At 47.6% G+C, this 14403-nt stretch overlaps 1 long non-coding RNA gene across 11 annotated transcripts in view; it reads right to left on the bottom strand.

Moving 5' to 3' along the window:
* Positions 1–14403, bottom strand: part of LOC106833576 (uncharacterized) — a 34005-nt gene that overhangs the window by 18100 nt on the left and 1502 nt on the right. For 6 of the 11 annotated variants that reach the window (XR_011494966.1, XR_011494960.1, XR_011494961.1 and 3 more), the window contains exon 1: positions 1–13180. This exon is cut by the window's left edge. This is a non-coding gene — a long non-coding RNA (uncharacterized lncRNA). The other 5 variants (XR_011494957.1, XR_011494962.1, XR_011494956.1 and 2 more) reach the window with 2 other exon arrangements.

The following is a 14403-nucleotide window of genomic DNA, read 5'->3' as shown; positions in this document are numbered from 1 at the left end:
GTGAAAACAGGTCTCACTCCTCCTCCAGGCCTCACGAGCCCAGGGCATGCATGAGCATCTGCAGAGGCATTTTAAGATGTTCATGGTAGCACTGTTGGCAATGGCCAGAAAACCCGAGAAATAACCTAAAACCCCATCAGTAGGAAAATGGTTAAAAGAACTATATCAACATGCACAAGATTAAATATTATGGAGCCATGAAAATAATAAATAGTTGCAGAACAGTACATATTGTATGATTCCATTTTAAAGGAGATAATAATAGGATAAATTTTAGTATGTCCACGGAAGGAAAATAAATTGTTATTAGTCGTTACCTTGGGAGAGGAATCATAGAGGAATTTTTTTCTACTGTTTTTCTGTAGTGTTTGAATTTTCAATACAAGACCAGTAATTTATAAAGAGATTAAAATAAATTCTGCCAGTAACATACACTCCATAGCCCCATCCATACAACAGTACATAATATAGCAACATTAGTCATGGCCTTACCTAAATTTGCAAAATTTTGGTCCCTTCAGAGGACTTGCTGCAATGCAGAGATAAGCAGAGAAGAAAGCCACAGTGTGACACGGATGCGGAGTTTAGGCTGGGCATCCTCAGCAGCCTCAAGACATGAGTAATTTAAAAAAATTACACCTCAGGAACATGATAATGTGTCCAGGAACCTGTGGCTCCCATCAGCTTTACACCCACAGATAAACCCACAGATGCCAAGAATCCATTGAACCAATTAAAGTCTCGGTAGGTCACTGTGAACACACGGACAGATCAAACAAGGGAACTGACAGAAATGGAAAAGTTTGCTGTGTAGAGTGTCGAAGAGGATATGGACAAGCAGATACTCTTACCCTCAGGTAGGCAAATTTGTACACCCACTCGGGAAGACAAAAGGGCAGAATATAGCAACAGGTCCGATTCACGTCCCAGGACCCAGCAATTCTACTCCTCGGTATCTACTCTGAGAACCACTCACGCTTGGGCACAAGGGGGTGTTTGTGATGATCACACAGTATTGTTGCCACTTCACAAAGATTGGAAACAGTCTAAAAGTCCATCAATTTCAGAACAGCTAAATCCCTCGCAGCACAACCACGTTAAGGAGCAGCACGCAGGTGATTAACGGAACGATGGCAATTCCGTCTGTACTCATATGAGTCTCACACTGTTAACTGAAAAAGCAAGTCAACAATGACACACAGTTTTACAGAGGTATTTTCCCCACTTATATAGAAAAGAAAAAGAAAAGAAAACAATCTCTCTTTTAGATGTGGAAATAAATGAACAGAAAAAGGTCTGGCAGGAAACACAGCAAAGGGGTAACACTGGGCACCACTGGGGGTGGAGGGACAGGATAGGCAGTGCCAACTTTGTTGCTCAAGTTTTAATTCTGTGTAAGAAGCAAGCAGCCCCAATCACTTACATAATTGCACTTAGAATAAGAGAAGCGATGGGAAAATCGATGAACTAACTGGGGCAGAGTCACACGATGGCCTCTCCCCAGCAAGCAACCAAAGGAAATACACACCAGGCAGGAGATGAACCTTAATGCCATATCAAATGAGAAAAATTCCAGAAGATTACGTACAACATAATATGTGTTGTATAAAGTTAGAAATAACTAAAATGAAAATATATATTTTAAAAACCACATTTAGGCAAGAATTCTTTTTTTTAAGTTATATGAAGAAACCAAGTAAAAGATAAAGCCAGTATTCAGGATGACGATCACCTTGGCCTGGGGGCGGGCGGAGGCGACCACACAGGTGGAGGAAGCTACTGTCTAAGGTCCCAGTTTTTATACTGAATAGAAGATTCAGAAATGCTTACCACATTATGAAAAACATCAAGGAAGCCAATAAAAGACAGCCACGTTACGTCATGAAGCCAAAATTAAGCCAGTTCTGTGTACTCAAGTTCCGACAAGGAGAGAGAACGTCTTACCTTGAGGGGCATCACAGCTTCGACTTACGGATTTTAAAGCATTAATTAAGTGACAGTCACTAAAATTCATTGTATTTGATTAGAAACGATAAAAATTAGAGACTAAAAATTCTAGAAACAGATGCAGGCAGATAATTCTAAGAAGCTAATATTGACAGACCTAGAGTAAAATAGCAAAGACAGTGTTTACTCAATAAAAGTTTGATATTTCAACTTTATCCGTGTAAATAATTAATTTAGACCCATTCCTAGGTTGGATTCATAACTCCTTAAATGGAGAAAAGTATTTACTGTAACTCTGGGAGCACATCCATGTGTGGCTACTAAAGAAAAAGTAGTCAGAAACAAACCCAACAGACTTATTAGTCATTATTAGACTTTAACAGACTAATTTCTTAAAAGTCCTTGTATAGTAGACACTTTCTGCTTCAATAATAAAAGGAAAAATGAGAATAAGTTTGACAATCACAATTGGCAAAAGCTTACCTTCCCGACTACAAAGAATTCATGATCAGTACAAAAATCAATACAGAAATTTCAAATGCTAAGTGGTCAAAGTGGATAAATGCAGACGATAAATCAAGTGGTAAAATAGACTAGCCCGTAATTACACAAATACAGACTGACTACCAAAGTACCTTTGAAAGTAGCGACAAATACTTCATAACGTTGGATTTGGCAATGATTTCTTGGACATGACACCAAAAGCACAGGAAACAAAAGTAAAAATAGATAAACTGGACTACATCAAAATGAGAAACTTCCGTGCATCAAAGGACACAACCAACAGTGAAAAGGCAACTTACAGCATGGGAGAGAAAGTTGGTAAATCACATTTCTGATAAGGGGTTAATATCCAGAATATAAAAAGAACTCTTACAAATCAATAAAAAATAACTTATTTTTAAAGATGGGCAAAGGACTTGAAAAGATATTTCTCCAAAGATGATATACAAAACAAGCCTATGAAAAGGCACTCAACATCACTAATCATTGGAGAAATGCAAATCAAAACCACGATGAAATATCACCTCGCACCCATCAGGAAGGCTGCCATAAAAAAATAACAGAGTAACAAGCGTTGGTGAGGATGTGGAGAACCGGAACCCTTGTAAACTGTTGACGGGAATGTAAAATGGTGCAGTGGCTTTGGAAAACAGCATGGTGATTCCCAAAAAAGTTAAAAAGACAAATACCATATGATCCAGCAATACCATTTCTGGGTATAGACCCAAAAGAACTGAAAGCAGAGTCTTAAAAAGGGATTTGTACAGCTATGTTCATAAGAGCATTATTTACGATAACCAAAAAGTGCAAGCAACCCAAGTGTTCACAGATGGATGAAGGGATAAACAAAATGTGGTATATGCATACAACGGAATATTATTCAGCTCTTTTAAAAAGGAAAAAAAATTTGACACATGCTACAACATCAATGAACCTAAGGGCCATTAGGCTAAGGAAAATAAGGCAGCGACAAAAAGGCAAATGCTGTATGATTCCACTTGGTATGAGGTACCTGGTGTAGTCAAACTCATAGAAACAGAAAAGTAGAAGGGGGTTGCCAGGGAGTCGGCGGAGAAGGAAATGGGTAGTTTAATGGATGCAGTTTCAGTTCGGCAAGATGCACAAGTTCTGGAGATTGGTTATATTCACAACAATATGAATATACTTGACGCTACTGAATTGTAAACTTGAAAATGGTTAAGATGGTAAAATTGACGTTACGTGTAATTTACCGCAAATTTTTTAGGAAGTAGCAATGAGTAAATAAAATAGAAAAAACCTGATGGTAGCAACTATGCAGGGAAATGAAGATACTCACACGAGGAGGTGTAAGCTTTCTGGAGAGTATATGAGCGGTGACAGGAGTTCTAAGTCTGTGCACACTCACCCACCAGGCAGTGCCACTCCGGGGAGTGTGCAGGCACACCAAATTACAGAGATGCTCACAGCGGCACAAGTGAAGTTAGCCAACACACACTGTTTACAACCTGAGAGGCTGACTAAACATCCCACAGCATAAGCACAATGGGAGAAAATAACGCGATTGTTCATTCATGATCTTTTTTAGGGGCACGGATCCTTCAGCAAGCTTCTGCTTTCCACAGAAAAATATGCAAGTTCAGAGCACCACAGACCTCTAGAAGCCCATCCATGGAATTCTTGTGGGAGAATTAACAATGCTGAGAAAAAGCCACTTCCAGCGTGTTTGTAGACTCGGCTGATACAGGGAAATGTGAACAGTAGCAAAATTAAACAGAGAACCGGAACAGACCAGAATATGCAAGGTGATCACCGCTACAAAAAGAAAGGCCCAGAGCAGGGCAGGCAGCTAGAGGACAGAGAGAGGGAGCCAGGAGAAAGTGGCTAGATCTGAGGGGGGGCAACACAGGAGAGGAAGGGGTCACTGGAAGCACTGGGTGAAGAACAGCCGTGTGCCACACACATCCTACCTTTATTGACCCTCATTTCACAGACACGGAAACAGGCTCGGCGAGCTTCAGTGACTTGCTCCTTACTCATAAAGCTGCCCAGTGGCCAAGTTAGGAGTAGGACCCAGACCGGTCCATTTGAACCTGCTTTTGACCCACCCACCCACTCCGGTTACCACAGGTCCAAACCAGTTAAGATGGGGGAATGGTGAATCGCAGAGGAGCAACCACCAGGATCCCCTGAGGAGACCATCCTGCCTGCCCCCGAGGTCTTCTCCAGTGAACTGTCCCATTGTGACAACCCTCAGGTTGACGGGGCTCTCTTGCCACTCTGTGCCACCATCTGGCCACAGGGAGGTGGGCACTGGGAGTGAGAGAGCTCTGGGGCTCTGAGAGGGCATCAGACCTGCCACGCACACACAGGCAGACCACAAGAAACTCCAGCTGGGTGAGATATTTAAATGTAAAAAATGAAACCATGCGAGTGTCACAGAAAACACAGATTAATAGTTACATACTCTTGGGGTAGGAGAGAGCTAAGCTAACGGCAAGTGCAGAAACCAGAGTGACCACCTCAGCAAAACTGCATACATTTGTGTGTCTGAAACACAATAAACAAAAAAAAAGGCAATCTACAACTGGGGAAAATATTTGCACCAAACATAACCAAGCATTATCAGTTTCCTTCATGTGTAACTGCTTTTACAAAAGAACCGATAGAAAAATGAGCAATTAAACAGCAGAAACTCACACACATGCACACCCAGAAGTGCAAATGGCCCAACACGTAGGGGACGTTCCATCTCACCAGCAGTGGAGCAGTGCTCAGATCCACAGGTAAAGCAGCCTGGATCCACCCAAGGAGCAAAGGTTTTTAATATGATTATACCCTAGCTTCTAAGGAAAAGGGAAGGCAAGTTCACCTCACTAGAGAGAATGCTAATTTAGAAACCCCTCTCCTGAAGGCGAGTTAGCAATGGGAACCTAGTTTTCCTGTCTCCCACAGAAAAAACAGACGTGATCAAGTTTGAGGCACAGAGAAGGTTATCACAGCATTACTTCCTAAGAGAAAAAAGCCACTGGAAAATAACTTATATGTCACCTAAATGAGAATGTTCAAATGGAGACAGTCATACAATGGAACAATATGTCACCACTAAAAAAGACGCTTCAAATGACAGGAAAAGATGTTCACTATATATTAAATGAAAAGACTTGCAAAACAGAATTTACAGTATAATCCCATTTTTGTATAAGAATGCATAGTCCTATGCATAGGAAGTAACTCTAGAAGCAAATATGCCAATAACAATTTGTTAGAAGATTATTGAGGACTTTGTTTTTTCAATTGTCTTTTTTGTAAACTTCACAATAAACCCTTTGTACACATGAGAATTCAAGACTTATTTAAAAGAGAGGGAAGGCGGTGCAGAGCTGAGGGGCCTGGAGAGTGAAGGCCTGTGGCAGGCTGGAAGGTGGTGGAGGGCCACCCCACTCAGAGGAGAGTCAAGGCCACACTCCTGGGGATACACAGCTTCACATCTTTCTTATTTGGGGTTATTTTGCTATGTTCATTTCACCATTTCCAGACTGTATCGGTATATTTTTGTGTCTTAAATACGAAAATTTATAACATACCACAAACACCTGTAAGCCTATTTTGGCATTTCATTTAGTATCAGCATCACACAACAAGTACTCTGCAAGGCCAGAGGTTACCATTTCCTCCAGCACACAGAGGTTAGCCCCGGCACTTCATAAAAGATCCTAGGAGTCCCTTAATGGCCACTTAAGACAAACCCAGGGCAGCCAACAGGGTGGAGTGGGGGTCAGTGATTGTCCGGCTCCCTTTTTGTAACACAGGCCATTTCTGCAGTTCTCAGTGTCCAACCCGGGCACACAGAGGAGCCTCAACAGATACTTACTTCTGCTATTCTTATGTCCCACTCCTTTTAATTTGCATCAGATCACCATTTTCTACTAACTGCCACAAGCCCACTGAGTTTCACTGTATCATCCAGCGCCCCTGGGAGTCCAGGGGAAAAGCTGAATTCAGATCTCTGCACAAGGATGCAAGCTGATTAGCGATAATAACCAACTGCTGCCATCAACACCTGTGGCCCATCCCACCTGTCATGTGGATATCTGAGGGTAAAGGTCAGGCAGGCGGCACCATCTCAGGAGCTCCTGGGTTGGGTGGAGGCCAGGAGGGTGTGAGCACAGCCTTCCGCTGCCTGCTCTCTGCTCCATTAACAAACCCCACTTCACAACCTCTCCAGTGCCAAACACTTATACTCGTGTGGACAAATTCTTCATCAGCCCGCCATAGTTGCTAGGAAACAGGCCACTTACACAGAGGGGTTTACAAGAGTGACCCTCAAGGTCGGAAGCAAGAGTTTTCTAACCATTGTATAAAAGATGAGAAACAAGTTCTGAAGAGGGCAAGGCAGGTGGGCAGGGGTGGGGTTGGGGTAAAAAGCAAAGTGGTAAGGTAGGAAAGGAGGCCTAGATTGTTCTGCGGGGTGGGGAACGGGGTGGTGAGCAGGGAAGGGAGCCTTGAACCTGCCCATGGCAGTGCGCATCTCGGCAGAGCCATGAGCTGGGCAGGCGGTTTGCTGATGGGCACAGCAGCTGCCTCCTCCCCAGCACCTAACTGCAGTTTCTCTTTGCACGCGCACGCGCGGTTCACAAGGACCAAGGACTGACAAGGCAGGCAAACAAGACCCCAGGAGGGAGGACAGCAGCCAGCCCCAGGGCTACTCTCTCCAAGGGGAGTAAGTCTTCAGGCCATGCTCTCCCACCCCTTTGTTTTGGTCCTGTTTCAGGTCTCATCTCCCCTTCCCAGTCAAGGGTTCCTCTCCACTCCCTGGGAAACAAGTGTTCTTAGCCAGAGGCTGACAGTGGCTTCTATTCCGAGTCTAGCAGTTGTCTCCTGTGAGGCAAAACCTTACAGCCTGAGTACACACATTAACAGCAGTACAAGGAATCAGCTCCCAGGATGACACGCTGCTGCCACATCCCCACCCAGGACCCAGAATGGATTTAGTCATGACCCAACTGTGGATTCCTAGAGCTTCTATCTACTCAGGCCCTTGGCAGTCTTGGCCAGCTCAGACACCGCTTACACAATCGAGCCGAAACTTTCATCACGCACCGAAGAAGAAAATTTAAGCCAAAGCCAAACTCTTTAGTAAGTTGAGACTTCTGTGCTTAGACCCAAATCCCAGATACATTCGTGTCCCAAAGACCCACAAATATGGAGAAAACACACATTACACGTCCCATTCTCCTCTTATTTAGACTGTTTCTCTTCTCCTAAACAAATGAGAATAAAAATAGGTCCCCTTTAGGACAATACCATTTGGAAAGGTAACCAGACAAACCCCCAGGATACTACAAAGTACTCTCCCACCTTGACACTGACCTTCATCGGCCAGGTGGTTCAGCACTGACATTTTCCGCAATCTGTTTTGCACTCCCAACAGAGGGCAGAACGCCTCCCTGCCCACCATTGAGGACATTCCAGTTCCGTTCAAGGTTACCACACTCGACAGAGTGACCCCAATTCGCCGGAGCTACTGAAAAGTGAATTTAGGCCTAAATCTACAATAAGATACATCGAATTTCATTATGAAGGCAACTTGATTTACAGAAAAGATAAAGGCCGAAAAACATAACATAGCAATACAACAATTCCAATGAGTTTAGAACTCAAACTTTTATTTGTGCTGTAAAGGGGAAGAAAAATGATTAGTAATCACGTACATGATGCAACACGACCAGTTCTTACCATACAGAACATACAATTACTTTAACCATCTACTTTTACAGTTTCAATTTCACAACAGCGTACCAGAACATATTTCCTCACACACCCATGACTAACACTCTGTAAACGCCAATGACAGTAATTATACCACGCCCAAGTCACAGGTTAAGAACGGAACTATGATGCCAACATATTTTTAAACGTTAAAACAACAACAAAAAAACCCCAGAAGACAGAAAAAGAAATCCCAAGGGCAAAAAGTATTGTGGATTTAAAGTTTTTAAAGTAGAACGTAAGGTGAAGGACATGATAAAAACCCAGATATTTATTTACCAATTCAATAGATGCACCTCGCAAACAAGTATTATCATGAAGGGTTTTCAGATCTTTCCCCTAATTTTTACACACAGATCACTTTTAGTGAGGGCCCCCTCGCACCCCAGTTTTGCTTTTATTCCCCAAACTGATTTTCACTCAGTTTCCCCTCTAATACTGGATCATTAAAAGGCACAAACATTCAAACTAAAGATACAATGGTTATTAACTCCAGCCTTAGCAAGGGCACGTGGATTGTTTGCTACCGAATATTACAGTAAGTTTACAGTGACCACAAAAGGCTACTCGGTTCTCCTGGTTACAATGAGTATGAAGAGAGGACAGCAGGCAACTTTTGCTGTTATTAATACTGACCACAAAGACGAGATGTGTTTATAAGGCACAACGTAACATAAACTTCCTTTAGAGATCACTGTTTTTCACTTTGCTCAGAATTTTCAATCACAAAATATCTTGGTGAACAAGTATGAGTTACAAACCCAGAAAAGTACATCTAATCTCTTAAGTGCACACCAAAAATAAAACCACTTTAAAAGCCCACAATTTGGGCATTTAAAGTTTTTTTCCTAAGACTTAACTGCTCCTGAATATCCAACACATTCAGCTTCAGATATACCACTTAAGAAGCTTGCAAAGCAGTGAAGGACCTTAATCCTCTGCTGATGCAAGGTTTGGACACCCTTCTTTCAAGTGACTGATATTCAGACTTCCCCAGCTTGCAGCAGAGCAAAACAATTTTGCTTTTTCCCTTGCTCTTAAGAGTTCTAAGCTCTTTAGAAAGTTCCCAAGCAATTTCTGTGCTTCCAAGCAACAATTAGCATTAGCAATTTACTAGTATTAACCAGCCTTTTCTTTGCCCATGAGCTCTATTAAACTCCTCAGAGCCCTGCCTACTGATCTTTTCTCCAGAGAATTCCCCCTTCAACCCACATTCCCTGCCACCCCCACCCTCTGCAACAAACACCCAACCAACCCTCTCCCTTTCTTCACCCCCACCACCCCTCCCCAGTACCAGTGCCAAGCTGGGCCCTCCCCCTCACCTACAACCCTCACCTCAGGGTCCTCCCATTTGAAAGCCAAGATTATTCTGAAATCTAATCAGGTGAAATTCAAGTCAAAAAACATACAGAGCAAGATGAATCAAAGATCACTACTGGGACCCTAACCATTCCCTTCTCTTAGAAATCCACAACGCAATCCGAATACCCAAACTAGACCTGCCATTTCTACCAGAACTTGCACATGACCAACTTGTACCCTCCCAGACTCTAGCACAATGACCCCCCTCCCAGTTTGCCAGTCTGCTTTGTCTACGTATTCGTCTGAGGCATTTCAAACTTGAACACTTTCCCACACAGATGACATCATCACACTAAGAATTCCTCCGACCAACACACAGGCAGGCACGCAGGCAGGCAGGCAGGTAGGCGGATAGGTGACAGGGTCACTGGGCTCCATCTGCCAGCTCCATCTACAAGGTGTTGTGGCATCACATTGAAACGTCCTACAGCTTAAGAATCTTCTTGAAGCAAGGTTCGTAGCACAGAAGAACTAGTATGACAGGAGGCTCAACCTAGATGCAGCATCTGAAAAACCTCCACCCCAGGAGAGGAGAGGCGCCTGCTGGCATTCATGCGCCTGGAGATTGGTGCTCCTGGATCAAACAGTCAAACACATCTGCCGATGCCCCGGATGCATCTGCTTTGGACTTAAGATTGCCCCCTCAAGCTCATCTGAAAACCCGAAGTGATGGCCTCCTGAATACAGGGCTTCCTGAGCAAGGCCTGGAAACACGACACTGGAAAACTTCCTCCTCCTAAGCCTCTGGAAAGTCAATCTGCAGGCATCCGTTTAGGCGGGCTCTCTCTCCTCCAGGGTCTCCCCTCCTGCAATGCTATGACTCACACTGGCCAGGGGCTCCATTTCTCCTGGTGCCATCTGGTCGCCATGATGAACACTATAACAAACCACGGTCCATGAGGCATTTTTGTAACTTTCGGCTGGAGCCACAGCTGCGGGCCCACCCAAGGGTGGGCTCGATCCCCACCCTCTCCACCAGCAAGCAACACCAACCCGCCCCACCCCAGTCTCAGCGGGAAGGCCCTTCCTCCTTGCGATTACCAACAATACCGACTCCAACAGGGACTTCAGCAACTTTCCCAGGCTTCCCAGGTTACCAGAAGCAAGGTTTTAAGTGAAGTGATAACCTGGAGAGAGTTAAAGGGAGGAGGAGGGGCAGAGCGAGCTCACAGAAGAGGCTAGCACCGAACCCAGAGGGAAAGTCCAAAGGGGAGCGCTGCCACCTGGAAAATAAAGTGTGGGTCAATTTTGTCCAGACACACAAACATCCTGCCTCAGCAGCCCCCGCCTGTCCGATACCTAAGATGCCACACCATTAACGGCTTAGGGTGGCACCTTTCCTCTGGAAATGACTCGGGACACCCTCACCTCCGACCAGGCGTCTCGCCTCACACCCAGACCTGGGTTGCACTAGGCTGGGCCTGGCCTGGCCCCTGTCCCAGGCCCAGCCAAAATTACATACCACCCGGGGCCAGAGCTGTCCAGCCCGCGAAGCTAAGTGCGGTTTCCACAACACCAGGCCTCATCCCCGGGCGGGTTCACAACCCTCTGTCTGGGGAAAAAAAGGGGGCTGCTGGTACTGACAAGGTCAAGGTCTGTCCTCCCGGCCCACCTGCGGCCCTGCACCCCACTGCCTTCCTTCCCGATCATTCTCAGGGCATCAACTGCCCAATTCCACCTCCTCTCCAGCAGGGAGGGAGACCCTGGGTCTCCTCCACCTCCTCCTGTCTCTCACTGCCTTCCTCCTTCCACAGAGACCAGGGCACTGGGGGACCGCTCAGCCCGCGCAGGAGCGGCGTCCTCCCAGAGGTCAAGTGCCCATCCCCAGCGGGCGGCAGCGACAGCCTGGCCTAGACGGTTGTCCTCCCCCTGGGCGACTGCGGGCACTTCCAACGCAGCTCTGCCCAGCACAGCCGCCCCCCAAACCTGGTCTCCTCCTCGACCCTCCTGTTCCTTGTACCCCCACGCCCCCTGTCTCATCTAACTCTGTCATCTCCCCCGTCTGCCCTCTGAAGCCCTAAACCGGCCACTGCCACCCCACAGCTAACACAAGCAGCACGGCCCTCCCCGTGGCTAACTCCTGCCGGACACGCACCAACTTTTGCTTTTATAGGCCAGGGCCGCATCACCGGGGCACTGCTCAACGGGACGATTCCTCCACTGCCACCGGAAAAGAAGTCCCTCCCGACTCTGCCCAAGGAGATGCCTCGAGGTGGTTCTCGGTCTCCCGGGGTGTCCGCCCCTCAGCTGCTCCAGTTACCACCACCCCCCCCCCTCAGCACTGCTTCAGGAGATCGAGGACAAGTCTCAAGATCACATTTGGGAGACGGATTCCGTGGAGGAGAAATGCCCTTTCCTGGGGGTTGGGGTGAGGGAACACCGGTCCCCGAGAGGGGGCTGGGTGGGGGAGGCGGGCTGGGGCCGATCCCGGTGGGGGCGAAGGGAACTGCGGGGGTCGCCTCAGGTCACCCCTCCCCGCCGAGGTCCGAAAGAAGGGCCGGCAGGGCGACTGGAAAGTTCCAGGCGGCGGCGGCGGCGGCGGAGGGATCTCTGCGGAGGGCGCGTCACTGCCCTAGGCGGCGGCGGGGCGGGAGCGGGGCTGCAGCGCGTGACTCCGCGGGCGGCCGCGCAGCCTCGTGAGCGCCGGTGACGTCAGCTCCCAGGCGCCCCTGGGGCAAGCAGGGCGTGTCCCCACACTGGCACCCGGGCAGCCCACAGTGAGCTGTACCTGCTGTGCTTACGGGGTCTTTGGTTAAGAAACCCTGCTGTGATTTTGTTGTTTTAAAAATGGTGGGGAGCAAGTTGATTAAAAAGCTAAGCCTCCGAAGTTGCCGCTTGAGGGGCGTGTGTCATGGTTTGTTACCAGGGGCCTGGAGGTTTGAAGCATTTCATAAGAAAAGCTATCCCCGCCGGGATGGAATGCTTAGTGACTGGTCAGGATGTAGTAAATGGAAAAAGACAGTTGCAGAATAATGACAAGCAAGATCTTGTCTGTGCAGAAAACAGTTTATGTAATTGCAGGGCGACAAGTCCAAAAGGGCATAGATATTCAACCCATTTGGCTTTTGGATTGGGAGGTGGGGAAAAAGGAGATTTTTTTGAAAAAATTAATCTGTTTAGGGCAGTCTGCAGCCTGCGATGGGCCTCAGGGAGCTGCTTGCTGACTGCTGGGGGCCCCCAACCTGGGTCTTCCAAGGGAAGGGGGAAACAAACCGGGTGAGCTTGTCCCCTGCACAAGGCCAGGCAAGGCCTGAGCGCTTGAGGAGGGTTTTGAAAAGGGTGGTTGGCGTCTCTTGTGCCAGGAGTGGGGCCAGAGTGAGGAGGAGGCACAGCCTGAGACCCCTATGCGGCCTCTGTTCAGCCGTGGCCCCCTGGGGTATAGGGTGGAACGTTGACAGTGGTCAGAGTAACTAGAATTGAGGAGCTTCTTGGACCAACTCCCTGCCCGGAGGTCTCCTCCCAGGGCGGCCACCCACACCCCAAACAAAACCACCCATGCCACAGGCTCCCTTGGCAACCGGGAGGAAACTGGAGAAGATTGTTCCCCTTACCCCTGCGAGATGGCATCTGCGGGGGGGCTGGGCCCAGCTGCCGCACCCTCCTCGTGATTCTCGGAAAACTGACGACTCCCATGTGACCTTCAGCACAGAAGGTCCAGTGTGTGGCAAGCCCAGACTTGTTCACCATTGGGTGCCTGGCTGAGCTCTCCTGCCACTGAAAGATTGGGGCAGCTCACCCTCGCCGAGATCTGCCTCATCAATCTAGTCCTGGCAACGTTCCCAGGGCTGGGTGGGGGAGACTTGGCCTGAAAGGACAGTGTGGAAAGAGGGAATTGCCTGTCAGAATGTTCCAGAAAGCTGGGAGGTGTGGCTGATACCCAGCAAATGCCTTCGCTGCTGTGTCACAGTACCAAGCTATGGGGTCAGCCCTTTATTTATCTACAAGATGCCTGAGTGGTGGTGTTAACTGCCGTGTGCGGTTTCCTGGGCCCAGCTTGGTGCCTTAGCTTGGTCTTCTCTTATCTCTGGTATAAAAATCTTCCTCCTTCACATGTATCATTCCCAAATCCCTGAAACAATCTTAGATTTTATTTTTCAAAAGAGTAGGAGTAGGTGGAATTAACACCACACAAAGTATCAGGATTCTACGGATCATAGGATTCTTCATCACAAAAGGAACTAAGGCCCTCATTTGTGGCCTTGTATGTGGAGCCACCCTGGCCACCCACTCCATTTTCAAGGACAAGATGGCACAGTTTCAGAGGTGCCTTGTACAGGTCTCCTGGCCTCCGAGTTCCACACACCTAGTTTTCTTGGGGAGGGGAATATATTTGAGGAAGATGAGAGGAGGGTAGAAAGCCACACAGGGACATCTCTGTCCTGCCTTAGGGGGGCCAAGGCAGCGCTCACAGCATGGTGGACAAACATCCGGCTTGGGTTCCACCTCTTTCTCTGCAAATAAGGCTAAACATAGCTCCACTCTCTGGACGAGGAGGGCGGGGCAGCAGAACTCAGCAGATTTCTCTAGATCAAAACAAGCTGTTCCAGGAAACAGCAGTAAACAGGACCTTGGATCCCGGGCTGGGGCTGGCTGGAGATGGGCCCGCCCTAGCCAGTGTGGGGTTGAAGCATGCTCCTTCCACTCAGGGGCTTGGTGTTGGAGGGGAAGGAAAGACTGGAGAGGGCCCCTTGGGCAACATCCGGATTGCAGGGCCAGGGCCGAGGCCCAAGCCCTTTCTCATGGCCGTGGCTGCCTCCTCATCTTGTTTTGAAACCAGCCCAGCGCTGTTGTTTCCAAACCAGCCCAGGAAAGGACCTGGGCGATTTCCTGCAGGAGCTG

This window comes from Equus asinus, chromosome 17 (assembly GCF_041296235.1).
Source record: "Equus asinus isolate D_3611 breed Donkey chromosome 17, EquAss-T2T_v2, whole genome shotgun sequence".
NCBI lineage: Eukaryota > Metazoa > Chordata > Mammalia > Perissodactyla > Equidae > Equus > Equus asinus.
The sequence above is the reverse complement of the archived record's forward strand: the minus strand, read 5'-3'. Positions and strand labels throughout refer to the sequence as shown.